The sequence below is a fragment of the Anomaloglossus baeobatrachus genome, chromosome 5 (genome assembly GCF_048569485.1).
Source record: "Anomaloglossus baeobatrachus isolate aAnoBae1 chromosome 5, aAnoBae1.hap1, whole genome shotgun sequence".
NCBI lineage: Eukaryota > Metazoa > Chordata > Amphibia > Anura > Aromobatidae > Anomaloglossus > Anomaloglossus baeobatrachus.
Genome location: NC_134357.1, coordinates 521,545,642 through 521,572,812, shown reverse-complemented (window position 1 = coordinate 521,572,812; position 27,171 = coordinate 521,545,642). Strand labels below are relative to the sequence as shown.

At 45.0% G+C, this 27,171-nt stretch overlaps 1 pseudogene; it reads right to left on the bottom strand.

Moving 5' to 3' along the window:
- Positions 1-562: 562 nt before the first annotated feature.
- LOC142312065 (uncharacterized) overlaps positions 563-27,171 on the bottom strand; it is a 134,355-nt pseudogene continuing 107,746 nt past the window's right edge.

The window sequence follows — 27,171 nt, the reverse complement described above, 5'->3', positions numbered from 1 at the left end:
AGCCCCTGATATTTCCAGTGACAAATGTGAGGATTGGATTTGTTCAGTATAAGTTAGGGGTTTATTGGTAACATTTTGGGATACAGAACATTTTTTGATCACTTTCAGTAAAAAGCTATGATCACATTCTTGTGTTCTGAGCTGAGCATTTACATCAGGGTTTCCATGTAAATCCCCAAAAATGTGATTCAGACGAAAAACTCTAATGAGGCACTTTGGACTCTGTTTCGCTGGTGTCCATCTTTTTAGGCATGCACAGAGCTGTGGTCATCCACATTTAAAATGATGAGACATTTTAGGGCTGGAATAGAGACCAGATTGAGTCTAATGTGTCTCCATCTGCCTCATTATAGTGGGTGGTTCAAACAGGGGTTTTGTCTGAATCGCGGTTTTTCGGGATTCAAACAGAAACCTCAACGTAAGTGCTCAGCGGAGAGCACAGGATAAATATCAGCTGACTCTTATTCTGATTTTTGGGAGACAGAATGACGAAAGACAGCCATACAGGAATAGTTTTTATTTTTGCAAGGTTCACATTGCAGTATTCGTGATAGGACGGATTTATTCTGCAGGTCTATGCAATTACAGCGATTTCAGATTTATATCAATTTTTTTTATGTTCTGCTTCTATCACACAGTAAAAATTCATTTTATAAGTTTTTCCTTCTCAATATTCTGAGAGCTGTAACTTTTTTACTTTTTGGCAGATATGGGTGCATATTATTTGTGCAACAAGTTGTAGATTTTATTTGTACCATTTTGGGGAACATCAAAAAACAGTATCACTTTTTATTTAGATTTTTCAGATGAAGAATGAATAAAAGCCAGCAATTCGTTTTTTTAAAAAATGTATTTATTTTTGCACTGTTCACTGTGCGGTAAAAGTGACAAGACAGATTTATTCTTCGGGTCAGTATGGTTACAATGATGCCAGACATATCACTTTTTTATGCTTTGCTACTGTTACACATTAAAACCAATATTTTACAAAAAAAATTTGTTTTTGCATTGCTATATTCTTAGAGCTGTAACTTTATTTTCCCAAACGAGCCATATTAGGGATAGTTTTTTGATGGATGGTTTGGGATTTTCACTTCTGCCAATTTTTTTTTTTTTTACATATGACTTTTTGATCGCTTTTAATCCACTTTTTCTTGTGTCAGCATGATAAAAAAAATATCAATTTTTGGCGTTTTATTTTTTTTACGGTATTTGCCATACAGAATAAGTAACGTGACATTTTTATAGATTGGGCAATATGTGTACATTTCTTTGTGGGGTTTTTTTTTAACACAAAAGCTGCGTTTTTAGCGGAAAAATGTTTTTTTCGTGATTTGTGTGCACTTTCTTTTATTTATATTTTTACTTTTTTACACATTTTAATTTATTTTTATACTTGGGACATGTTTTTTTGATGACTCATCTCATGGGCTGCTGTACAGCAGCACATGATATCTGTCAGGGTCTCTCTGCATCAGTATAGGATTTTACAGGCCACCGAACTTCGAGTCATCACATCACCCGACGTTATCATGGCAATGATCGGCGCACCTGTGATTAGAATCATGGGGGGCGCGATTGTGCCACAGGAGATCTTTTAACCCCCGTTTAACCACTTCGATCCCGCTGTCGCGGTTGACAGTGGTATTTAAATTAAGTTAATCAGACCCGATCGGTTCCAAACCGGTCATGGAAGGTGTTAACTGTCATGTACAGCTGTCACCTGCGGGGCAAAGCTGTGTACTTATTCCTCAGTGCCGTAAAAACGGTGCTGAGAAATAAGGCCCCTGAACAACTGCCATTAATTAATGAAACTAACCTCTTTGTGGAAAAATGTTTATATTACAATGTTTAAACAATGATTGTAAAATACTAATGTACTGGACTTAGTATTAATATCCAACATCTTTAGTAGGCCAAAAACATCATGACAGTCAGCTTAAACAAAATTGGCTATTTCTTTGTATGATTAATCTGATGTTTAAGAAGGCAAGATTTTCCTTTGAAACTTTTTCCACATTCTAGACATGGATAGGACTCTCCCGTGTGAGTTTTTTGGTGTGTGAATAGAGATGAACTTTGGGTAAAACATTTGCCACATTGTGAACATGAATATGGCCTCTCCCCTGTGTGAATTCTTTTATGTGCAACTAGAACTGATTTGTAATTAAAACATTTCCCGCAATCTGAACATGAAAAAGGCTTCTCCCCTGTGTGAGTTCTCTGATGTGTAACAAGTCCGGTTTTTACTCTGTAACGTTTACCGCATTCTGAACATGAATATGGCATCTCTCCTGTATGAATTCTCTTATGTGCAATAAAAGCTATTTCATGGATAAAAGATTTCCCACATTCTGAACATACAAAAGGCTTTTCCCCTGTGTGAATTCTTTGATGTCTAACAAGTTTTGGTTTAGTCCTAAAACATTTCCCACATTCTAAACAAGCATATGGCCTTTCTCCTGTGTGAATTCTCAGATGTTTAACAAGTTTTTCTCTAGTGGTAAAACAATTTCCGCATTCTGAACAGGAATATGGCTTCTCCCCTGTATGAACTCTCTCATGTATAACTAAAGCAGCTTTATGCTTAAAACATTTCTCACATTCTGAACATGAAAAAGGCTTCTCTCCTGTATGAACTCTCTCATGTATAATTAAAGCAGATCTATCTTTAAAAGATTTCCCACATTCTGAACATAAAAAATTTTTCTTTCTTGTGCGAGTTCTTTTCCGTTTACCATCCAGTTGGTTATTTTTGTTTTGGTTAACAGTCTGTGAGGAGTTAGAAAATAAGAGCTGTTCAAAAGTATAAGATGATAGATCTGGGATAATGGCTTGGTCTTCATATGTTTCAGGTTTTATATCACCATCATCTCCTTTAAAATCTGAAAATATCAGATGTCCCTGTGAACTCCAGAAGTTATCTGCCAAAAATAAAACAAAAAAAACAACCTTATTAATTTTTAAGAAACACTGCTTTAAAAAACTGGTGCTTTTTCAACAAACTTTTGCCCATAGGTTTAGTTATATGTAATAAAAAACAAACCACAAAATCTTGAGCTTTACTTACTTTCGCTGGGTCCAGTAACATGTATGTGCAGCTGCCCTACTCCCTGTTAATTGACTGCAGTGGTGACAATTCTGCAGCCAATCATTGAGCTTATTTTAGTAAGAAGTTAAAATGTTATCCTGTGGATTGTTGTACAAAGCTTTTTGCTCTACTGTGTATAATTTCATCATTGGCGACCAAGATCTGCTTGCTATCTAACCGGCTTGGGAGAATTGGAGATACCAAGTTGAGGGGTTTCCCACCTAGTGATATATCAATTACATCTGCTGAACACTTGACTGCTTGATTGCCTTCGTTATATTCTACTTTGTGCAGTTTTGTTCTAGCTGTGCACAGATACTGTGAAATTGTCACCAAATACCTGCTGGCCTGTTGTTATTGAACCTTTTCCAGATTTGCTTGGATTATTGTAAATTAAGTTAGATTTCCTTTTGGCCTACTACCCATAGTCCAAAGGTTAGGTTGAAAAAGTCAAATTTCGGCCTGGGGACATGTGTTGACCCTACTCAAGACATATCAAGCAAGTCAATGCGGATGCTACAAGCTCTACATTCCAGCATCTTTGTGGGCTCCCAATTATTTCACGCGTTTCTTCTTCAGCCACTAATTGTAAATTGTTTCTCTAGCAGTTCCACACGTGTCATCCTTTTACTGATATTGACACGCTGCTGTTAACTGCTTAAAAGCTGCAGTCAATCTCTGAAAACAACATTTAAAATTTGCCTTTCCAGTAACCAACATGGGGTGCTAATGGATTTCCATAGGAACACCCTTTTTCTTCTGCAAATCCCCCACGTTCCCCCCCCCCACCAATTCTCCAGTAGATTATAGGGTAATATTGTGACGCCCTGGGCAAGCCAGGGGTCACAGGTCACAACATCACATGCACCCCCACATTCCCTGCAGGTACACCAAGGCTAACCCAAAATCCTTGTTGCCTTCCTCCAGGGGCTGATGTCCACACCAGGGGGTGGGCCAGGCGGTTGGCTCCGCCCTCCGAGGAGTTCACAGCCCTGGAGGCGGGAAGAACCAGGCAGTCAAGCTAGGGAGGAGGAGGTAGAAGGAGGTGGTAGAGGAGCTTGAGAGAGGAGTAAAAGTGGAAGACTGAGTAAGAGTGGCGACAGAAAAGAAACAGTTAAGCAAGCCTGAAGTTGGTCTGGGTGTGTGCCCCGGACTGTGACAGCAAGGTCAGCAGACGGCGGTGATAGTCTGCAGGGGGACTGCTTGGAGGTTGCTGGAAGGACCGCGGACGGGTGGTGACCCGGCGGTACTGGAGCAGTATACGAAGAACAGTCAGCACCAGGGCAGGGGCCTTTCGGATCCCGGCAAGGCTAGGAGTCGCCATAATTTGCCAAATCCGTCAGTGAAGGGGACCTCTGTCTCCTAACAACCAAGCCCCGATTGAAGGCAACAGCCCGACCGTGAAGGGGAGACACCGCCACCACCAGGGCACCAGTTTCCCAGGGCCAGCGCCTGCGGGCAAAGTAGGGCTCCTTCGGCCCAGCTTGAAGCCGAGGAGTGGGTAACCGGTGGGGACCCATCGCTACCAAGAGACTTTACATAGGTGCAGGGAAGAGACCGTCACCGCTAACTGCAGGGAACCGCAGCACCGTGAACCGGCCGAGGGACCCGTCCAACCAGCCGTTTGTTTACCGAGAACTGTGTCGTGTTTACTGGCTGAGTGAGTACCTCCGTGCCGTGCGGCACAGCGCTGCCCCTGCGCCCCTGCACCTCCACAGGCCCCATACCCGCCTGTCCACCATACCAACCCCATCACTGGGCCCCGGGAGCACCAAACCCCTACCCACGGAGAGGCAAATCAACAACTGGCTGCTGAGTTACAGTCACAGTCACCTGAGTTACAGTCACAGTCACCTGAAGAGTATCATCACGTTATCTCCAGCCCAAAAGTCATTCTACATGTTTGCCATGGAGTAAGACAGCAGCCCTTTGAACACTACTCAGCCAGATTGAACACCTACCTAAAGCACCAGTTGAAGATCAGTGCCCGTATGACATCACTGCTCCCTGACAAAGTCACCATCTCCCGGTGTGGGGTCCTTAATCCTGCTGAACTTCTCCCTCTTCCAAGGGGGGAGTGTCCCACCTCTGACACCTTGGTGGAAGAGGTAGTCGACTCTGGCATAGTTGAGGAAACTCTGGATTCGATACAGTGACTTAACACCTTTGGACCCTGACTTAACATCTTTGCGGATGGATCAAGATGTGCATCAAGAAGACGGTTCAACATGGGTATGGTGCTGGTAGCAGAAGACGCTGTGCTGATAGAGCAGTCGCTACCCGCATGCCTGTCTGTAAAGAAGCAGATGTATGTGCTCTCGCTGAAGCCTGCAAGATGGCAGCCAGCATCTACTCTGTATGGAAGACAAGAGACTTGATCACTGCCAATGGAACTGTACGCCGCCATGAGGCCATAGAAGAACGGATGGAAGCTTTGCTATTGCCAGACAGAGTCGCGGTGAGCAGGGTTGAGGCCTACATTGGAGGAGTCAAGGGAAGCAGTATGAAGTGCCCTCACTGACAGAACATCCAAAGAAGCCCCAAGACCACTTACCAAAGAAACAGTCAGTCAATCTGTGCTTTTTGAGTGACCCCGATGTGAAGAAGAAAGGAAAGATGGAAAGTCTTGAGAAAACGTTGTCCTGACCCTACAAGAGCAAGTCCCAGAAGAAGAAGAGGACTGAGATAGGGTGCAGCTGTGGGCTCCCGGAGACCATAGAAAGTGGCTAGTGACCTGCTTTCACTGCCAGCCAAAGAGATATGGCAGGCCTTAGACACAGAACTGACTCTACACACCCCATACCAGCCACAGAATAGAGGGAAGGTTGGGAAGATGGGGCAGTGTAGAAGGCAAGGGCATGAGAGTCTTCCCCTTGAATTGTTCAGTGTCAGACACACCCCAGCAGGGACCACTAGGTTGAGACCCTATGAAATCCTGTTTAGAAGTACCCCCAGATACTTCAACTAAGCTTGTTGTTTGTTTGTTTAAACAGTTGCCTAATACACGTTTTTGAGTTTTCTCCTCCAGATCCAACCAGATCTAGATTTTTCTCTCTTTTCTTTTTCTCTCTCTCCTCTTTTCCTCTCTCTTTTCTCAATCTTTCTCTCTCTTCCTCTCTTCTCAATCTTTCTCTCTCTCTCTCTTCCTCTCACTCTTTTTCTTTCGGACGAAGATCCATGCATTCCACTACAAAGAGATGTCGGACCTGCCTGAGACCAGGAGATGGCTGTTTTCCCTCTTCTACCCGATACTTTGTGCCAGGACGATGATATCTAAGCATGTGGACCAGAAGACGACTGTGCATCCCACCTTTGATGATGTCCCACCATTACCGCCTGAGGACTGAGGAGCTTGAGACTCTGAGAGAAACCAACCCTGATAAATATTAGCCCATTAGAGGACTACTGCCACGTTCCCCCTTCCTGAATAACGTGTGCCAGCGGAACATAGCCATGAGGACAGTCTAGAGAATACGGTCAGGATCTGGCTTCCTATGCATAGTCTGTTGGGTGGGAAGATTCATCCACAAGGGATGGGGTATCTCGTATGTGAGTGAGGTAACCATCGGCATTAGGACAGATCAATAGACCTGGAAAAGTAAAGAAAGACTTTTTGGCTATCTCCAAAGGGGGGACTGTTATGGACAAGATTATGAATTATTATGTATCATTGTTACATGGAGATATCCATAAAGAACAGGATTTAAGATGGTGTTTGAACTGTACCCCACATATCTCTTGGCATAAGACTCAGACAGACAGTCTGGGCTATTCTTGTGACCAGTGAATCATGCTGACATTGCTTAATATAAATGAGGAACCAAGCACATTACAGTAAATTGTATATCACAGAATAAGCTGTTCTACTTTATCCAATAGGAGACGTGTTACGTATTCTTGGCACCTAGCCAATAAGATTATATATATCCGTACAATTTCCGTATTAAAAGGCAGTCTTACTTTCTATTCATATCTGAGCACGTCACTGGTGTGTGAGAAAGAGTGGTTATGCATGCTACCACGAGTGACTCATAATTTGGACTGCAGACAGTTTAAGAGGGATGCATGATTAGATTCCATCAACCTAAATTAAGGCCTTATCAATACCATCACTCCCGGGCTCCCCAGACAGAGCAGCGGTGGTGTCCACTTAATCACCACAACCGTGGGTGGCGTCACGGACAATAAACTATCCCAAAACCCAATCCCCTTTCACTCACGGGCGAGGAGCGCCACTCGAGTCCCCGGGATCCGGCCCATCGCTCGAGCCACCGAGCAGCGGCAGCAGCAGGCCGCAGCAGCCGCAGCGGCAGCCGGACCCAAGCAGTGGGAGAGTGCGGCGTCCCCTCCTCCGCCCGCGACAATATAAATTGTCATTCAAAACTACAACTCGTTGTGCTGTACACAAGAATTCATACAGCTATATTGATGGAAAAATAAAAAAGCTTTAGCCCTTGGAAGATGGAGAGGAAAAAAACAAAGCTTAAAGGGAACCTGTCAGCAGGTTTACCCTTATGAGTTGCAGCCACCACCAGTGAGCTCTTATATACAGTATTCTGGAATGCTGTATATAAGAGCCCAGGCTACTCTGTATAATGTAAAAACACCTTTATAATACTCACCTAGATGACACGTCCTCTGTCATCCACATAGGCCAGCATCGCATGCGCACTTTGATCTTCCGACCGAGGGCAGATCAAAGTATTTATTGTAGTGCGCATGCGGTCTTTGACCTTTCCTCACGCCTGTGCATTACAGTACTTTGATCTGCCATCAGCGGGGTAGATCAAAGTTCGCCTGCGCAGGACCGCAGTGCCAGCCTGTGTGGATGACATAGGATGTATCATCCACAGTGGTCTCAGAAGGAGGATGGCGTTCGCGCAAGATGGAGGAGGTTCCGGACCGAGAGCAGTAACGCCCATCGGACTGGATCACCCCTTGGGTGAGTATGAGTATTATAAAGGCGTTTTTTACTTTCTACAGAGCCCCCTGGGCTCTTATATACAGCAATCTGGAATGCTGTATATAAGGGATAACTGGTGGTGGCCGCAGCTCATCAGGGAAAAACCTGGTGACAGGTTCCCTTTTAAAAATGGAATATAGCCTTGTTGGGAGTATTTATCTCACAGTTTCTCTGCTGTTCCTCTTCCTTTGCTGCCCATGTCCTCCGCCAGTCTCTGTACATCCAGCCATACAGACGTGTGACTGATCACTGTCCACAGTAGTGAACAATATGTCTATGCTGCAGCCAGTCATTAGCTTCAGAAATCACATATCTGTATGGCCAGAACAGAAAGTATGGCGATTGGAAAAAAAAAATGTCACTTCAATGTTACCTACTGAAGTTTTGTAGATAAAAAAAATATATATAAATCTAAAATACCTGTGTAACAGACCTTAAAAACAAAACACATGATTGCACCAGGCAGTGATGGACTAGAAGATGTGACCTCTGAGGCTACTACTCACCTGGGTAGTCATATGTAGGAATCTCCTCTTTACACCACTCATCAACCCTCACATATGTCTCTGTAGTATTAATTTGAGTCAGATCTTTTCCCTAAAATGAAAATTTTAAAAGCCACAGACAGATGGTGAAGTTGTGTAAAATGATTTCCAAGAATATAAAAGATGATAAATTAACATAACATAAACCAGCAGTCTCCAATTGTAAATCCAGACACCTGATATACACAATATGATCAGCTTTATCCTGTCATCTCTACCCAGTATAAAATATACACTGAATGGCCATATTATTAGAGACACTTATCTACTAGCTCATTGGAACTCCTTTGGCTTTCAGAGCCACAGCCATTTGTCTTGACGTAGATTACAGTAGGTGTCAAAATGTTTCTGCAGGAATATTGGCCCGTACAGTTAGAATAGCTTCTCGCGGTTGCTGGAAATCAGATAGAGCAGTGTTTCTCAACTCCAGTCCTCAAGACCCACCAACAGATCATGTTTTCAGGTTTTCCTCAGTCAGGTTTTCAGGATTTCCTTAATGTTTCACAGGTGATAGAATTATTTCCTGTGTACTATTGAGGAAAACCTAAAACATGATCTGTTTGTGGGTCTTGAGGATTGGAGTTGAGAAACACTGAGATAGAGGTATTAATATATTGAAAACAGTTTGATCCTTCTTGTATTGTATTATTAAAATATGGTGACTGCACAGGCCAAAGAAGTAAACAATATTGTTGTCACGTTCCTAGAACCAATCCACGACTATATGACTCTTATGGTACGACGCATTGTTCAGATGAAAATGTCTTTCTGCCTTAGGGTAAGCATCTTTCAAGAAAGTGAACGATCACAATTAGCGATGCGCAAACCTGCAGATGTTTGGTTTTGGTGGACTTATAAAAAAAACCCCAACAAACCCCCCCCCCCCCTGAAAATGAGCCCGGACGCCGAATCTCATGCAAGTCTATGAGGCCTGAACATGTGTGCTGTAAAATGGTGTTAGTAAAGGCTTGGGGGCTGTAAGGCAGGAGAATTATACTTACCAAGTCTCTTGCGCAGCTGTCACACTACTTCTGGGTCTACTCATTAGCTCTCATGTATATTCACTGCTTCCCCTGCCTGCCCTCTGTGACAGCATCTGTGATTGATTGCAGTCAGACTGCCGACATGCCAATGTCTGTGATTATTGGGAAAAAATGGCATAGGGACCCACGTATACTGATACCCATCACAGATAACGCAGACAGCTACAGGCTGCAGCTCCCAGCAGTGCACGTTATCTTGACTATGTGTCAAAATGTGAGGGACCCCTTGCTACTTTTTTTAAAAAAAAATTAAATAATTTAAAAAAATGGCGTGCAGTCTCTTCCAATTTTGATACCAGGCCAAGATAAAGCAGACAGCTGGGGGCTGGTATTCTCAGACTGGGGAGGCCCATGATTATTGGGTCCTCCTGAGTGTAAAAATATCAGTCCGTATCCACCCCGGAATTGTCGCATCCATTAGATATGCCAATTCTAGCACGTTACCCTGCTCATCCCAATTGCACTGAAGCGGTGGCAATCGGGGTAATATAAGAAGTTAATCACAGCTTGGATTTCTCAAAAAAATCACAGCTGTCATCAAACCCAAGGTTAGTAATGAGGAGGTGTCTATGAGACCTCTCCATTACTAAACCTGTAAGTAAAAATAAACACAAAACACAGAGAAAAATCCATGAAGAGAAAAAAATACCCTCTTTCTCCAATTTATTAACCCACAAAACACCCTGCAGGTTTGACGTAATCCACATGAGATCCCAAGATGATCCCGGCTCTGCTACCTGTGAGGTTGCACTGCGCAGTCACATTAGAAAACATTCACCTGAGTTCACCTAAGGTCACAGCTGGAGGTTCCTATGGTACCTTAGCTGTGACCACAGGTGAACTGACCTGAGGTGATTATTGCGTCTTGATTTGTGTTTTTTTTTTTGCCAGGAGATGTAGATTTGATGCAGAAATGTCTAATTTCTAATCCAATAGTCAATAATCCATCATGGGAGTTCAATGACTTCATCTGAGTTAAGGTAATTGAGTTCACCTCAGGTCAGTTCATCTTAGGTCATACCTGGGTACCTCGGAAACCCCAGCTGTGACATCAGGTGAACTCACTGATGTCACCGCTCACAGCTGCGGATCCATCACAGTGTCCCTAACAAGGCAGTGATCAGTCACATTTTCTAATGTGATCGCACACTGCAACCTCAGATGCAGCAGAGCGGGTATTATAGTGGGAAGTAAGTCTGTGGATTATCAGGGTGTTTTGGGGGTTAGAAAGAGAGTGTTTGTTTTTTTCTTAATAAAGGATTTTTCTTTGTGTTTATTACTTTTTACTTACATGTTTAGTAATGGAGGTGGGATCTTATAGACCCATCCCTGATACTAACCTCGAGCTTTATTACAGCTATGATTTTTTTGACAAATCACAGTTGTCATTAACTCCTTAGATTTCCCCGATTGCCACTGCACCACGGCAATCGGGATGAGCTGGTTAAAGAGCTGGCATTGGTACTTCTAATAGATGTGACAATGCTGGGGCGACTGCGGGCTGCTATTTTTAGGTTGGGGGGCCCAATAACCATTCCAGAATACCAGCACCCAGCCTTTGGCTTTATCTTGGCTGTGTATCAAAATTGGAAGGGACTTTACAACTTTTTCTTAAGTATATAAATAATTTTTAAAAAGCCGCATGGGGTCCCTCGTATTATGATACACAGCGAAGATAACACACACAATTGGGGGCTGCAGCCTGTAGCTGTATGCTTTATCCATGCTGGGTATCAATATATGTAGGACTATACACCATATTTTTCAATTATGTATAGATTTTTCCACTCCATAACCAATCACAGACATAGGCAGTTTGACTGCAACCAATCAAAGACGCTGTCCCAGAGGGTGGGTGGGGGAAGCAGTGATTTACATAAGAGCTAATGAGCAGACCTGAAAGTAGTATGACAGCCGCGTGGGAAAGTATAATTTTCTTCTTTTATTCTCTATTTTGCTTCCTTTTAACTTTTTTTTTTCACAATGAGCTTTAGTGTACAAACAATCATCCAAATGTATAAGTTATACCAAGAAAACATTCTTCCCACCATTACTCCACCTTCAGCCAGCCTTAACAATTAATGTCCAATAGGAGGGGTTCATGGTTTCATGAAGTTTGCCTTCCCATGAGCATGGTGCAACAGAAATATGGATAAGGCTGGACTCAGACGAGCGTGTGGCATCCGATGCGACAACATCAGATGCGATATGCTAATGACTCCCGTCTCTGGCTCTGTTGCGAACGTGAGCCGAGTGTCATGCGACTGTGACCCGATCCTGCAATCAGGTCACAGCTGTAAAGCTGAGGACGGGCGCTGCAGAGGAGAGGGAGGGGTTAATCCCCCCATCTCCTCCAATGTCAGCCTGTGCGTATATCGCACTGCACTGGGATAACATCCAAGTGCAGTACGATGTATCTCTCGCACCCATTCACTTGAATGGGTGCGAGGGATACGGCTCTAGCAGGAAATTGCAGCATGCTGCCACTTTTCTCGCATCCAGAATCTGTATACGAGAAAAGCTGACCAACTGCTCTCCTTCATTGACTAACATAGGTCTGAGTGCAATGAGTGATTTTCTCACATTGCACTAGACCGATTTTCACGCTCCTGTGAACGCACCCTTACTCTAACGAAACCTTTGCACTGCTCGCTGATGTAATTTTTGAGCTTTTGCCCAATGGAGTTGCATTTCTATTTAGATAGCAGTCAATCAAAATGGTCATCTGCTGGTATAGCCCATACAAGCTAAGGAATGATGAGCCATGCATGTGGACATAATCGTCAAAGTGTCGTATTCAGCTGAAATTTACGCAGCTGTGCGCACCTCCAGTTCCTCAGAATGATTTTTGACATTCTTCATCGACAAGTTGTGTACATCACCAGCATGCCTTTTCATTGAATGCTTTCTTCAATCAAAGAAAGTAAAACAAGGTTGGCATTCTTGAAACACTGTCCAATGGGTAATCTAGTACTCATGACCGAAGGTGATTAACAGAAAGCTTGTTCACGTGATTTTATGCAGCATTCCCAGATTGTATAATTTATATACAGTCATATGAAAAAGTTTGGGCACCCCTATTAATGTTAACCTTTTTTCTTTATAACAATTTGGGTTTTTGCAACAGCTTTTTCAGATTCATATATCTAATAAATGTGCAATCCGCATTTAAACAAAATTTGACCGGTGCAAAAGTATGGGCACCCTTATCAATTTCTTGATTTCAGCACTCCTAAATACTTTTTACTGACTTATTAAAGCACTAAATTGGTTTTGTAACCTCATTGAGCTTTGAACTTCATAGGCAGGTGTATCCAATTATGAGAAAAGGTATTTAAGGTGGCCACTTGCAAGTTGTTCTCCTATTTGAATCTCCTATGAAGAGTGGCATCATGGGCTCCTCAAAACAACTCTCAAATTATCTGAAAGCAAAGATTATTCAACATAGTTGTTCAGGGGAAGGATACAAAAAATTGTCTCAGAGATTTAAACTGTCAGTTTCCACTGTGAGGAACATAGTAAGGAAATGGAAGAACACAGGTACAGTTCTTGTTAAGCCCAGAAGTGGCAGGCCAAGAAAAATATCAGAAAGGCAGAGAAGAAGAAAGGTGAGAACAGTCAAGGACAATCCACAGACCACCTCCAAAGACCTGCAGCATCATCTTGCTGCAGATGGTGTCAATGTGCATCGGTCAACAATACAGCGCACGTTGCACAAGGAGAAGCTGTATGGGAGAGTGATGCGAAAGAAGCCATTTCTGCAAGCACGCCACAAACAGAGTCGCCTGAGGTATGCAAAAGCACATTTGGACAAGCCAGTTACATTTTGGAAGAAGGTCCTGTGGACTGATGAAACAAAGATTGAGTTGGTTGGTCATACAAAAAGGCGTTGCATGGAGGCAAAAAAACACGGCATTCCAAGAAAAGCACTTGCTACCCACAGTAAAATTTGGTGGAGGTTCCATCATGCTTTGGGGCTGTGTGGCCAATGCCGGCACCGGGAATCTTGTTAAAGTTGAGGGTCGCATGGATTCAACTCAGTATCAGCAGATTCTTGACAATAATGTGCAAGAATCAGTGACGAAGTTGAAGTTACGCAGGGGATGGATTTTTCAGCAAGACAATGATCCAAAACACCGCTCCAAATCTACTCAGGCATTCATGCAGAGGAACAATTACAATGTTCTGGAATGTCCATCCCAGTCCCCAGACCTGAATATCATTGAAAATCTGTGGGATGATTTGAAGCGTGCTGTCCATGCTCGGCGACCATCAAACTTAACTGAACTGGAATTGTTTTGTAAACAGGAATGGTTAAATATACCTTCATCCAGGATCCAGGAACTCCTTAAAAGCTACAGGAAGCGACTAGAGGCTGTTATTTTTGCAAAAGGAGGATCTACAAAATATTAATGTCACTTTTATGTTGAGGTGCCTATACTTTTGCACCGGTCAAATTTTGTTTAAATGCGGATTGCACATTTTCTGTTAGTACAATAAACCTCATTTCAATCCAGAAATATTACTCAGTCCATCAGTTATTAGATATATGAAACTGAAATAGCTGTTGCAAAAACCCAAAATGTTATAAAGAAAAAAGGTTAACATTAATAGGGGTGCCCAAACTTTTTCATATGACTGTACAAGGAAGTCTAGATAATGAAAAGGTAAGTATATCTAATAAATTGGCCATTCAGTGTGTAAAACTGTTCAATAAACCACGTCAGAATGCAAGACCTTCACAGCCCTCTCTACTCATCAAATTGTAAATCTCAAGACACCTTCTCTCCATCTACCTGATCATCCTGAGGAAAATTAGGATTTTCTTGTTTACAGTCCCGTGGAAGAAGAGAACGGGGACATCGCTCTGGTGTTGTCTTCTTACTGGATAGAACTGGAAGAAACATAAACAGGGACTGAATTCATTCTTTACATACAAATAATAATAGGTCGTGTGTATTTAGTCCTATTACCTGGTGATGTGAGGGGCTGGGGACCCTCCATCATGAGGTCCTTGTACAGATCTTTGTGTCCTTCTAAATACTCCCACTCCTCCATGGAGAAATAGACGGTGACATCCTGACACCTTATAGGAACCTGACACATACAATGACATCGTCACCCCCCAATCCCTTCATAGCATTACTGTATAATGTCCCAGCATTCCCAGCAGTGTCACCTCTCCAGTCAGCAGCTCAATCATCTTGTAGGTGAGTTCTAGGATCTTCTGGTCATTGATGTCCTCATGTATCAGGGGATCAGGTGGAGGCTCCATGATTGGGCTCAGGGTTCTTCCCCATCCCTTAGACACAGGGTGGTGACCGCGCTCACTAGAGGTCTTCTTCACTACTGTGTAATCCTGGTTATGGAGAGACACATTAATAAATCTCACTACAGACATTTCCAGAGTCCTCACCTCTCCAGTTCTGTCCATCTGTTATTCCCATAGATAAGAATGATGTAATGTGATGTCATCAGAATCTCTCACCTCTCCAGTAAGCCGGAAAAGGATCTCTAGAGTGAGGTGTAATAGCCTCTCTGCCATCTTGTCCCTGTCCATATCCATCCTTGATGGGTCGGTCGTCAATCAGGAGAATTCTCTTATCTAAAAGATTTTCACTGAGAGGATCCAATATTGTAGGGACCTGAGTGGGGAAGGGGATGAGCTGATGTGCAATCATAAAGAATCCCATGTAATACCACATTTACTGGAGATAATGTAGAGCACGTACAAACACATACAATGTGTAGAATATTTGGAGAGAATGAAAAACTAAATACAGTGTTGTAAAAAAATAAGGTAAAAGAAAAAATGGCAATGGATATTGTAGCATAAAAGTAAAAAAACAAAACATACTATGGCTAACAATATGGGAGCCAGAAGAAGGAGCACCACCACGGGCATCATAACACTAGCATACCTCCCAACCGTCCCGGATTCAGCGGGACTGTACCGATTTGAGGGCTCACTCCTGCTCTTGTTCCGGCTCCTCATCTCAGTGCAGTGAATAAATTAATTCAAGAAGAGCAGTGCATAAGTTAAATTCTCATCTGCTCTTGCTTACCAGGACAGTGCCTGAACTCATGAGCTTGTGAGCTCTTTGTCCACAGGCAGAAGCTCAACCATTGAGCCACATAGAGCTATAGATAGATCCAGTGGGTACGGAAAGTATTCAGACCCCTTTACATTTCTCACTCTATTTCATTGCAGTCATTTGGTAAATTCAAAAAAGCTCAGTTTTTTTTCTCATTAATGTACACTCTGCACCCCATCTTGACAGAAAAAAAACAGAATTGAGAAATTTTTGAAAATTTATTAAACAAGAAAAACTGAAATATCACATGGTCATAAGTATTCAGACCCTTTGCTCAGGCATTCATATTTAAGTCACATGCTGTCCATTTCCTTGCGATCCTCCTTGAGATGGTTTGACTCCTTCAGTGGAGTCCAGCTGTATTTAATTAAACTGATAGGACTTGATTTGGAAAGGCACACACTTGTCTATATAAATCTCACAGTGCATGTCAGACCAAATGAGACACAGTAGGTCAAAGGAACTGCCCAAGGAGCTCTGAGACAGAATTGTGGCAAGGCACAGATCTGGCCAAGGTTACAAAGAATTTCTGCAGTACTCTATGTTACTAAGAGCACAGTGTCCTCCATAATTCTTACATGGAAGAAGTGTGGGACCCCCAGATCTCTTCCTAGACCTGGCTGTCCGGTCAAGCTGAGCAATTGTGGGAGAAGAGCCTTGGTGAGAGAGGTAAAGAAGAACCCCAAGATCACTGTGGCTTAGCTCCAGAGATGCAGTAGGGAGATGGGAGAAAGTTCCACAAAGTCACTATCACTGCAACCCTCCACCAGTCGGGCTTTTATGGCACAGTGGCCCGGCGGAAGCCTCTCCTCAGTGCAAGACATATAAAACACTTCATAGTTTGCAAAGAAACACATGAAGGACTCCCAGACTATGAGAAATATGATTCTCTGGTCTGATGAGACGAAGATAGAACTTTTTGGTGATAATTGTAAGTGGTATGTGTGCAGAAAACCAGGGACTGCTCATCAGCTGCCCAATACAGTCCCAACAGTGAAACATGGTGGTTGCAGCAAGGATAGGACGACTGGTTGCAATTGAAGGAAAGATGAATGCGGCCAAGTACAGAGATATCCTGGAAGAAAACCTCTTCCAGAGTGTTCTGGACCTCAGGCTTGGCCGAAGGTTCACCACACAGTTAAAATAACAAAGGAGTGGCTTCAGAACAACTCTGTGACAATTGCTGACTGGACCAGTCAGAGCCCTGACCTAAACCCAATTGAGCATCTCTGGAGAGACCTGAAAATGGCTGTCCACCAACATTCACCATCCAACCTAACAGAACTGGAGAGGATCTGCAAGGAAGAATAGCAGAGGATCCCCAAATCCAGGTGTGAAAAACTTGTTGCATCATTCCCAAGAAGACTCATGGCTGTACTAGCTCAAAAGGGTGCTTCTACTCAATATTGAGCAAAGGGTCTGAATACTTATGACCATGTGATATTTCAGTTTTTCTTGTTTAATGAATTTGCAAAAATTTCTACATTTCTGTTTTTTTCTGTTAAGATGGGCTGCAGTGTGTACATTAATGGGAAAAAATTAACTTTTTTGAATTTACCAAATGGCTGCAATGAAACAAAGAGTGACAAATTTAAAGGGGTCTGAATACTTTCCTTACCCACTGTATCTCTATGTAGTGATGGAAAAAGTTTCTTTTGTTTCTATAAAAGTACTATAAAGAAATTAGAAAAATTGACAAAAATATAATTTTATTTTTCACCCCCCCCTTGGAATCAACCTGGCTGCTTTCAAACACATTACAGCAGCTATAGCTGCTGAGCCATAAGCTCTGCTGACAGAAAGAGGATTTTATATAGATGAACCTGCATTGCAGCCTCTGACTCCACAGCACATTACACTGGATATAGAGATACTGATACTGCTCTGTACAGTGGATCTCTATGTTCTGTATTCTAGAGGAAGAGTAAAATATTTATTTTTCTTCTAATAAAATATTAAAAATATATAAAAAGAATATAATTTTGAATGTGCATTTTTAAAAAATAATAAACCAGAAATCAGCAAATAACATGGACATCGATCATATTAAAATAAAGAAAAGGGGGCACGTCATAGACGACACTGAAGGGTGACTTTATAGCAAGGACCTGACCCACAAAGGCCCCGCCCGTTGTACCCATCAATCAAAGTGCAGTGAATTTCTGCAACTTTGATTAAAGATATTTCTGCACCTAAGCATCGGATCTTTCTATAACAGGTATATTCAGCATCTTACTGCCTATATGGCACTACCTATAGTTCATTTCACAAAATCCTGGTGGGTGTTGCTCTTCAAGTGGTTTCCGGCTTGTTTCACACACACAATTTAAAAGCGGTTTTAACCCCTTTAACGCAAATTCTGTTTTTTCCTTCCTAGCCAGTCCAAATTTTTAAACTCTGGCATGTATGTACTTTATGTAGTAATAACTCTCGAATGCTTCAACATTTCCAGGTGATCCTAAAACAGTTTTTTTTTTTTATGATACCGTGACTTCCGGTATCGGCAGGTAAGTAAAAGTTTACTGCCGATGCCGTTGTAATGGCGCTGTCACATATTGACAGCGTCATTTAAGGGGTTAAACGGCACGAGCAGATAACGATTCTGCTCGTGCCTGACAGGCACATATCTCAGCTGTGAAAATCAGCTGAGATGTGCGCCGATCGCGGCATGCTGCTGGCGGCAGACTGCGAGCAGTAACATTATGACTGCTAGGACGTAATATTATTGCCCTCGGTCCTTAAGGGGTTAAATAGATAGTAATACACACAAAATAGTCAGACAATAACATTTACCACATGGCTATGGCTTTTTTTTTTTTGTTGGATGTTAGAGGGGTTAAAAATTTAGCAGCAATTTTTCATTAATTCAATGACATTTTTAGGAACCACTTCACTTTTGAAGTGACCTTGAATGATCTATAAGTCACTAAACCCAAACAACACCCCATTTTAAAATCTGCACCACTAAACGTTTTCAATACCGCATTTAGAAAGGTTGTTAACCCTTTTGGTGCTTCACATAAATTAATGCAACTAAAAAAAAAAGAGAATTTTGTTACTTACCGTAAATTCTTTTTCTTATAGTTCCGTATTGGGAGACCCAGACCATGGGTGTTTAGCTTCTGACTCCGGAGGACACACAAAGTACTACACTTAAAAGTGTAGCTCCTCCCTCTGAGCTTATACACCCCCTGGTAGCCAGTCCTAGCCAGTTTAGTGCAAAAGCTGAAGGAGAATAGCCACCCACAAGTAGAACCGAGTAAGAACCGGAACAACCGGAGACTCTGTCCACGACAACAGCCGGTGATAACACACGGAACAAGAAAATTGCCAACAGGCAACAGGGAGGGAGCTGGGTCTCCCAATATGGAACTATAAGAAAAAGAATTTACGGTAAGTAACAAAATTCTCTTTTTCTTTATCGTTCCTTTGGGAGACCCAGACCATGGGACGTTCCAAAGCTGTCCCTGGGAGGGAATAAACAGAAAAAACTAAGAAGTAGGCGGAGCCTAACTTCACAAGTGGGCGACAGCCGCCTGAAGGATGCGTCTGCCCAAGCTCGCATCTGCCGAAGCATGAGCATGCACTTGGTAGTGCTTCGAAAAGGTATGCAGGCTAGTCCAAATGGCAGCCTGACAGACTTGTTGAGCCGTAGCCTGGTGCCTAAAAGCCCAAGAGGCACCGACAGCTCTGGTCGAGTGTGCTTTGATCCCCGGCGGGGGAGGCACCTGAGTACTCTGGTAGGCGTCCGAAATGGTCGATCTAATCCAACGGGCCAAGGTCGGCTTAGAAGCAGAGAGACCCTTGCGCCGCTCTGTGGTTAGCACAAAAAGAGAGGTGCACCGCCTAAGCGCAGCGGTGCGAGACACATAGATCCGGAGAGCACGCACCAGATCTAGAGTATGCAGCGCTTTCTCAAAGCGATGAACAGGGGCTGGACAGAAGGAAGGCAAGGAAATATCCTGGTTAAGGTGGAAGGGAGAGACCACCTTAGGAAGAAAGTCCGGGGTCGGACGGAGAACTACCTTGTCTTGGTGAAAAACCAAAAAAGGTGACTCCGAGGAGAGCGCAGCCAAATCAGAGACTCTCCTGAGAGAAGTTATGGCAACTAGAAAGGCCACCTTTTGAGAAAGACGATACAAAGAAACCTCCCTAAGGGGCTCGAAAGGGGGTTTCTGCAATACCGTGAGGACCAAGTTAAGGTCCCAGGGATCCAAGGGCCGCCGATAAGGCGGAATGATGTGAGACGCACCTTGCATGAAGGTGCAGACCTGAGCCAGCCGGGCGAGACGCCGCTGGAACAGCACTGATAGAGCTGAGACTTGTCCCTTGAGAGAGTTGAGGGATTGTCCTAGCTGCAGACCGGACTGTAAAAAAGACAGAAGGGTCGGCAACGAGAATGGCCAAGGAGAATGGCCGGAAGAGCGACACCAGGACAGGAAAATTTTCCAAGTCCTGTGATAGATCTTGATGGAGGAAGACTTACGGGCCCGAGTCATACTGGACATGACTTCAGGAGGAATACCAGAAGCCGTCAAAATCCAGGACTCAAGAGCCACGCCGTCAATTTGAGTGCCGCAAAATTCGGGCGGAAAAACGGACCTTGCGAGAGCAGGTCTGGACGGTCCGGAAGATGCCACGGCATCTCCACGGACAGTTGGAGCAGGTCCGGATACCAAGCTCGCCTGGGCCAGTCCGGTGCAATGAGGATGACTCGACGGCCCTCCATTCTGATCTTGCGCAGGACTCTGGGCAAGAGAGCTAGAGGGGGAAACACGTAGGACAGATGAAACTGGGACCAGTCTTGAACCAGAGCGTCCGCGGCGAAGGCCTGAGGATCGTGGGAGCGAGCCACGTAAACCGGAACCATGTTGTTGTGACGGGATGCCATTAGGTCCACGTCCGGAGTGCCACACTTGCGGCAGATTGACTGAAACACTGCCGGGTGCAGGGACCACTCGCCACCGTCCACGGATTGACGGCTGAGATAATCTGCCTCCCAGTTTTCTACGCCAGGGATGTGGACTGCGGATATGGTGGACTTGGAGTCCTCCGCCCATTGAAGAATGCGTTGGACCTCCAACATTGCCAGGCGGCTTCGTGTCCCGCCTTGGTAATTGATGTAGGCAACCGCTGTCGCGTTGTCTGACTGGACTCGAATGTGCCTGCCCGCCAACAGGTGGTGAAAGGCTAGGAGAGCTAGAAGCACAGCTCTGGTTTCCAGCACATTGATTGAAAGGTCTGACTCGGACGGAGTCCAAGTGCCCTGTGCTCTGTGGTGGAGATGTACCGCTCCCCAGCCGGATAGGCTGGCATCCGTGGTGAGAATCACCCAGGACAGAGTCAGGAAGGAGCGCCCTTGGGACAGGGAGAGGGGTCGAAGCCACCACTGAAGAGAGCTCCGGGTCCGTGGCGACAGAGCCACTAACCTCTGTAAGGAGGAAGGCCGCTTGTCCCAACAGTGGAGAATGTCCAGCTGCAGAGGACGCAGATGGAACTGGGCAAAGGGAACCGCCTCCATGGAGGCCACCATTTGACCCAGCACCTGCATCAGACGCCTGAGGGTATAACGGCGGGGCCTCAGGAGAGAGCGCACCGCCAACCGGAGTGACAGCTGTTTGTCTAAGGGCAACTTCACAAGTGCCGGCAAAGTCTCGAACTGCATCCCTAGGTACGTGAGACTCTGGGTCGGAGTCAGAGTGGATTTGGGAAGATTGACAATCCACCCGAATTGGGCTAGGGTGGCGAGAGTGAGCGAAACACTCCGCTGACAGTCTGCGCTGGTTGTACCCTTGACCAGAAGGTCGTCCAGATAAGGAAGCACTGCTAACCCCTGGAGGTGCAGGACCGCAATCACTGCCGCCATGACCTTGGTGAATACCCGAGGGGCCGTGGCTAACCCGAAGGGGAGAGCCACGAATTGGAAATGATCCTCTCCTATCGCAAAACGTAACCAACGCTAATGTGACACTGTGATTGGCACATGTAGATAGGCATCTCTGATGTCGATGGACGCCAGGAACTCCCCTTGGGTCATAGAGGCAATGACTGATCGCAGAGACTCCATGCGAAAATGCCGCACCCGGACATGCTTGTTGAGAAGCTTGAGATCCAGGATGGGCCGGAAGGTCCCGACCTTTTTTGGAACTAGGAAGAGATTTGAGTAAAAACCTCTGAACCGTTCCTGAGCGGGAACTGGGACAATCACTCCGTTTGCCTGCAAGAACGCCACGGCCTGCGAGAAGACGGCGGCCTTGGAGCAGGGGGGAGTTGAGAGAAAAAATCTGTTTGGAGGGCTGGAAGAGAATTCTATCCTGTAGCCGTGAGATATGATGTCTCTCACCCACTGATCGGAGACTTGCTTTAACCAAGCGTCGCCAAAGTGGGAGAGCCTGCCACCGACTAAGGACGTGGCTGGAGCGGGCCGAGAGTCATGAGGAAGCTGCCTTAGTGGCAGAACCTCCTGCGGTCTTCTGCGGACGCGCTTTTGGGCGCCAGTTGGATTTCTGATCCTTGGCTGAGTTAGCGGACGAGGCGGAAGGCTTAGAGGATGACCAGTTGGAGGAACGAAAGGAACGAAACCTCGATTAATTCCTACCCTGGGCGGGTTTCCTGGTCTTGGTTTGTGGCATGGAAGTACTCTTCCCGCCAGCAGCTTCTTTAATGATTTCATCCAGCTGTTCACCAAACAGCCGTGAACCAGCAAAAGGGAGCCCAGCAAGAAACTTCTTGGAAGAAGCATCTGCCTTCCACTCTCGAAGCCACAAAATCCTGCGGATAACAAGAGAATTAGCTGAAGCCACCGCAGTGCGGTGAGCAGCCTCTAGCATGGCAGACATGGCATAGGATGAAAAAGCTGAAGCCTGAGCAGTTAAGGTAACCATCTCAGGCATAGATTCCTTGGTGAGGGAATGCATCTCCTCTAGAGAAGCAGAGATGGCTTTGAGAGCCCACACTGCTGCAAAAGTCAGGGAAAACGCGGCCCCCGCAGCTTCATACACAGATTTGGCCAGAAGGTCAATCTGACGGTGAGTGGAATCCTTAAGTGAGGTGCCATCAGCCACCGACACAACGGTCCGGGCTGAGAGCCTAGACACCGGGGGGTCTACCTTTGGGGAGTGAGACCACTCCTTGACCACCTCAGGTGGAAATGGAAACCGGTCATCAGAACCACGCTTTGGAAAGCGTTTGTCAGGGCAGGCCCTGGGTTTGGTCACAGCGGTCTGAAAACTGGAGTGGTTAAAGAACACACTCTTCACTCTCTTAGGCGAGGTAAACTGATGTTTTTCTGCCAAAGAGAGTTGCTCCTCTGAGACTGGCGGATTGAGATCCAGCACAGAATTAATAGAAGCAATCAAATCACTAAGAACTGAGTCACCCTCAGAGAAATCGATGGGATACATAGCCTCCGAGCCCCCAGTGAGGGCATCCTCCTTATCTTGAGAGTCAGCTCTTGAGACAGAGCCGTGGGAGGAAACCCTCCGTGAGCTCTGATGGACGGAGGTCAGAGGATAGGAGTCCTCTGTCAAGAGTATTAGAGGCACCCTGTGAGGGGGGCTGATGGATATTCATCAAAGTCCTGGACAAAAGCCCCATGGACTCAGCAAATGACTGGGATATGGACCTAGAAAAGGACTCTACCCAGGCCGGGGGTTCAATCACAGGTGCAGCAGCAGACTGAGAGACCACTGGGGGTGAGACTCCAGGCTGTGGCACCGCCAAGTTAGAGCAGACATCACAATGTGGATAGGTGCTCGGCTCAGGCAGCAGGAGCTTACATGCAGTGCATGCAGAATAAAGCTTTGGAGCCTTGCTCCTTGTGTGAGACATGCTGCTGGAGTGGGGGCTTTGCAGAGAATGAACCCCAGGGAGAATATACAGAGGTCCACAACCGGAGACCGGCTGTGGCTTACCAGACCGCTGAGCGCGGTGTTGTGTGCCCTCCAGATCCCGAAGCCTGGTCCCCCAGTCGCAGCACCTCAGCAGAGATGCAGAATGCAGGATGTCCCAGAGCAGAGTGAACTCTGCCTGAGAAGAGGGCGTTCCTATAAAAGAGCGGGAACTGGAGGGCTATAGAGACCTGCAGGGAAGGAGAGACGCCCCAGCAGTGGGGAGTGTCCCTCCCCTGTGTAGAACGGCCTCCGGGAGGAGCCGAACCTGTCCCTCTGCATGAGTGACATGCGAGGGCAGGAAAATGAAACTAGACCTCCGGCGAAGCCGGGGCTTAAATTTAAGCGGCGAGGCCGACAAGCAGGCACCATCGGCGCGGTTCTCAGCCAACAGAATCCTCAAGTGGCTGTGGATGGAGACCGGACTCCTGCCAGGCATGGAGACCGTGCTGGCTCCCACTTCAAGCCAGAGCCCAGAAGGGATGGTGAAGGAGCGCGGCATGTAAGGCTGCAGCCTTGTAAATCAACCTTAACAACACCGCCGACACAGTGGGGTGAGAAGCGACATGCCGGGAGTCCAGACATGGACCCGCTTTTCTTCAAACTCTTTCCAAAAGTCAAACAAATCAGATGAGAATGCATGTGTGGATGTATGCCTCCTGACACAAAGCAATAAACTGGCTAGGACTGGCTACCAGGGGGTGTATAAGCTCAGAGGGAGGAGCTACACTTTTAAGTGTAGTACTTTGTGTGTCCTCCGGAGTCAGAAGCTAAACACCCATGGTCTGGGTCTCCCAAAGGAACGATAAAGAAATAAATTAATTTACATTTTTTTTTTGTTACTAAAATGTTGCCATAGCTCCAAATTTTTCCAACTTCACAAGTGCAAAATGAGAAAATGGCCATCAAGTTGTTTGTAATTTCTCTAGTATATTTCCAGCCACTTGTGGGGTAGCAACTTCTGTTTGGGCACATGACAGGGCTCGAAGGGAAAGGAGTGCTATTCAACTTTGGTTGGAATAGATTGTGGATGCTATGTTAAATTTGCAGATCCTATCATGTGCCAAAACAAGCAACAACAAAAAAGCAAAAAAAAACCAAAAACACCACAAGTTACCCCATTTGGGAAACTACATGCCTCAAGAAATTCATAGACAGGTGTGATGACCATCTTGACAGTACAGCTGCTTTACAGTATTTTATAGTATTAGGTCATGAAAATTGATTTTTTTTTTCTCCACAAAAATTTTAATTTTCCAAAATTTCTCTTTTCCTCAAAAGTGACATGAGAAATTGCATAAAAGTACATTTTATTCTGAATACATATACCCTAAATGTGATTGGAAACTACAGTATGAGCACATGGCAGGGCTAGGATGGGAAGGTGAACTAGATGACTTTTGGAGCACAGTTCTTCCTGGAAAAGATTTTGGATGCCATGTCTCATTTAGAAATGTACTAAAAAAAAAAAAAAAAAGCAGAAACCCTCACAACTGACCCTTTTGGGAAACTGCACTTTTGAGACATATTTCCAGGGTTTTCTTTGTCTTGTGGCCAGTGTGAACATGAGCTTACAAGTAGAGATGAGCGAACCGGTCGTGGTTCGGCTCGAGTTAGGGTCGCCGAACCGAGGTCTGGTTCGCATTCGGTTCGGCGAACCACTCGAACCGCATAGGAAACAAAGGGAGGCAATCACAAACACATAAAAACACCTAGAAAACACCCTCAAAGGTGTCCAAAAGGTGACAAACAACTCACAACACAACACAAACACATGGGAAAGTGACAAGGACATATACTCATGTGAAAACAAAAGAGCTGGACAATGAAAAAGAGGAGGAGACACAGATATAGGCATGGCATGCCCTTCTAAAATGATGTAAAACACCGCAAGGTGACTCAAAGTGAAGTTTCCCTTTTTTCCAAAAATTGGGCCACACAGACACCCCTTCAGTGGCAGCACTTGTGCCCCAGTTGTACACTTCACAGGTAGATTTGCATCAAGCACATTCAAAAATACGCCATCCTTAACTGTCCCCAGGATGACACCGGGGTAGGTAGCAAAGTCTTTACTGATCCCAGATCTGTTCATCTTGGATCATTTTTAGAAACACAGCAAGCAATGGTTACTCCAAGCGGAGTCTCCCTTTTTTCCAAAAATTGGGCCACACAGACACCCACCCCTTCAGTGGCAGCACTTGTGCCCCAGTTGTACACTTCACAGGTAGATTTGCATCAAGCACATTCAAAAATACGCCATCCTTAACCGTCCCTAGGATGGCACCGGGGTAGGTAGCAAAGTCTTTGCTGAAACATGACTTGTTCATCTTGGCTCCTTTTTAAAAACACAGCAAGCAAGGGTTACTCCAAGCAGAGTCTCACTTTTTTCCAAAAATTGGGTCATACAGACACCCACCCCTTCAGTGGCAGCACTTGTGCCCCAGTTGTACACTTCACAGGTAGATTTGCATCAAGCACATTCAAAATACACAAGCATTTACTCTCCCCAGGATGACACAGGGGTAGTAAATTCCTTGTGGATCCATGACTTGTTCATTTTGATGAACGTTAGTCTGTCCACATTGTCACTGGACAGACACGTGTGCTTATCTGTCAGCACACACCCAGCAGCACTGAAGACACGTTCAGAGACAATGCTGGCAGCTGGACACGACAAGATCTCCAAGGCGTAAGTGGAGAGCTCTGGCCATTTTTCAAGATTTGAAGCCCAAAATGAGCAAGGCTCCAGTTGCAAAGTCATGGCATCGATGTTCATTTGGAGATACTCCTGTATCATCCTCTCCAGCCGTTGACTATGTGTCAGACTTGTTGTCTCTGGTGGCCTTGCAAAGGATGGTCTAAAAAAAAATTATGAAAAGATTCAATAAAATTGCTGTTACCAGCACCAGATACGGTGCTGCTGGTACGGTTAGACTGTTGAAGATGACGAGACCGTCCCATGTTTGTCGAGTTACAACTGGGAGATTCACTCCGTGCACCATGGGTGTTTGGTGGAAAAGCCGAGTTAAGATCGAGTAACAGCTTTTGCTGATACTCCTGCATACGTGCGTCCCTTTCTATGGCTGGAATTATGTCACAAAATTTGGACTTGTACCGGGGAACTAATAGTGTGGCAAGCCAGTACTCATCATCACTTATAATTTTGACAATACGAGGGTCATGTTGGAGGTAGTGCAACAAGAAGGCGCTAATGTGTCTGGCGCAGCCATGCGGACCAAGTCCACGCTGTGTTTGTGGCATAGAGGTGCTAACCGTTCTCTCTTCCGCTGACATCTCCCCCCAACCTCTTTCAACTGAAATTTGACCAAGGTCTCCCTCATCTGCTGAGTCTTCCATGTCCATGGACAGTTTGTCCTCCATTTCTTCATGTTCTCCTGCACCTTCCTCAACATTTCACCTGCTACCATGCGCCCTTGTTGATCCCTATTCCCCATTGTCCCATGCCTGCCGCCTTGGTGATGATGAACGTCTGGACCTTGGTGATATTGTTGTCTCTTGCGCATATGAATCCTCCTGTAGTTCCT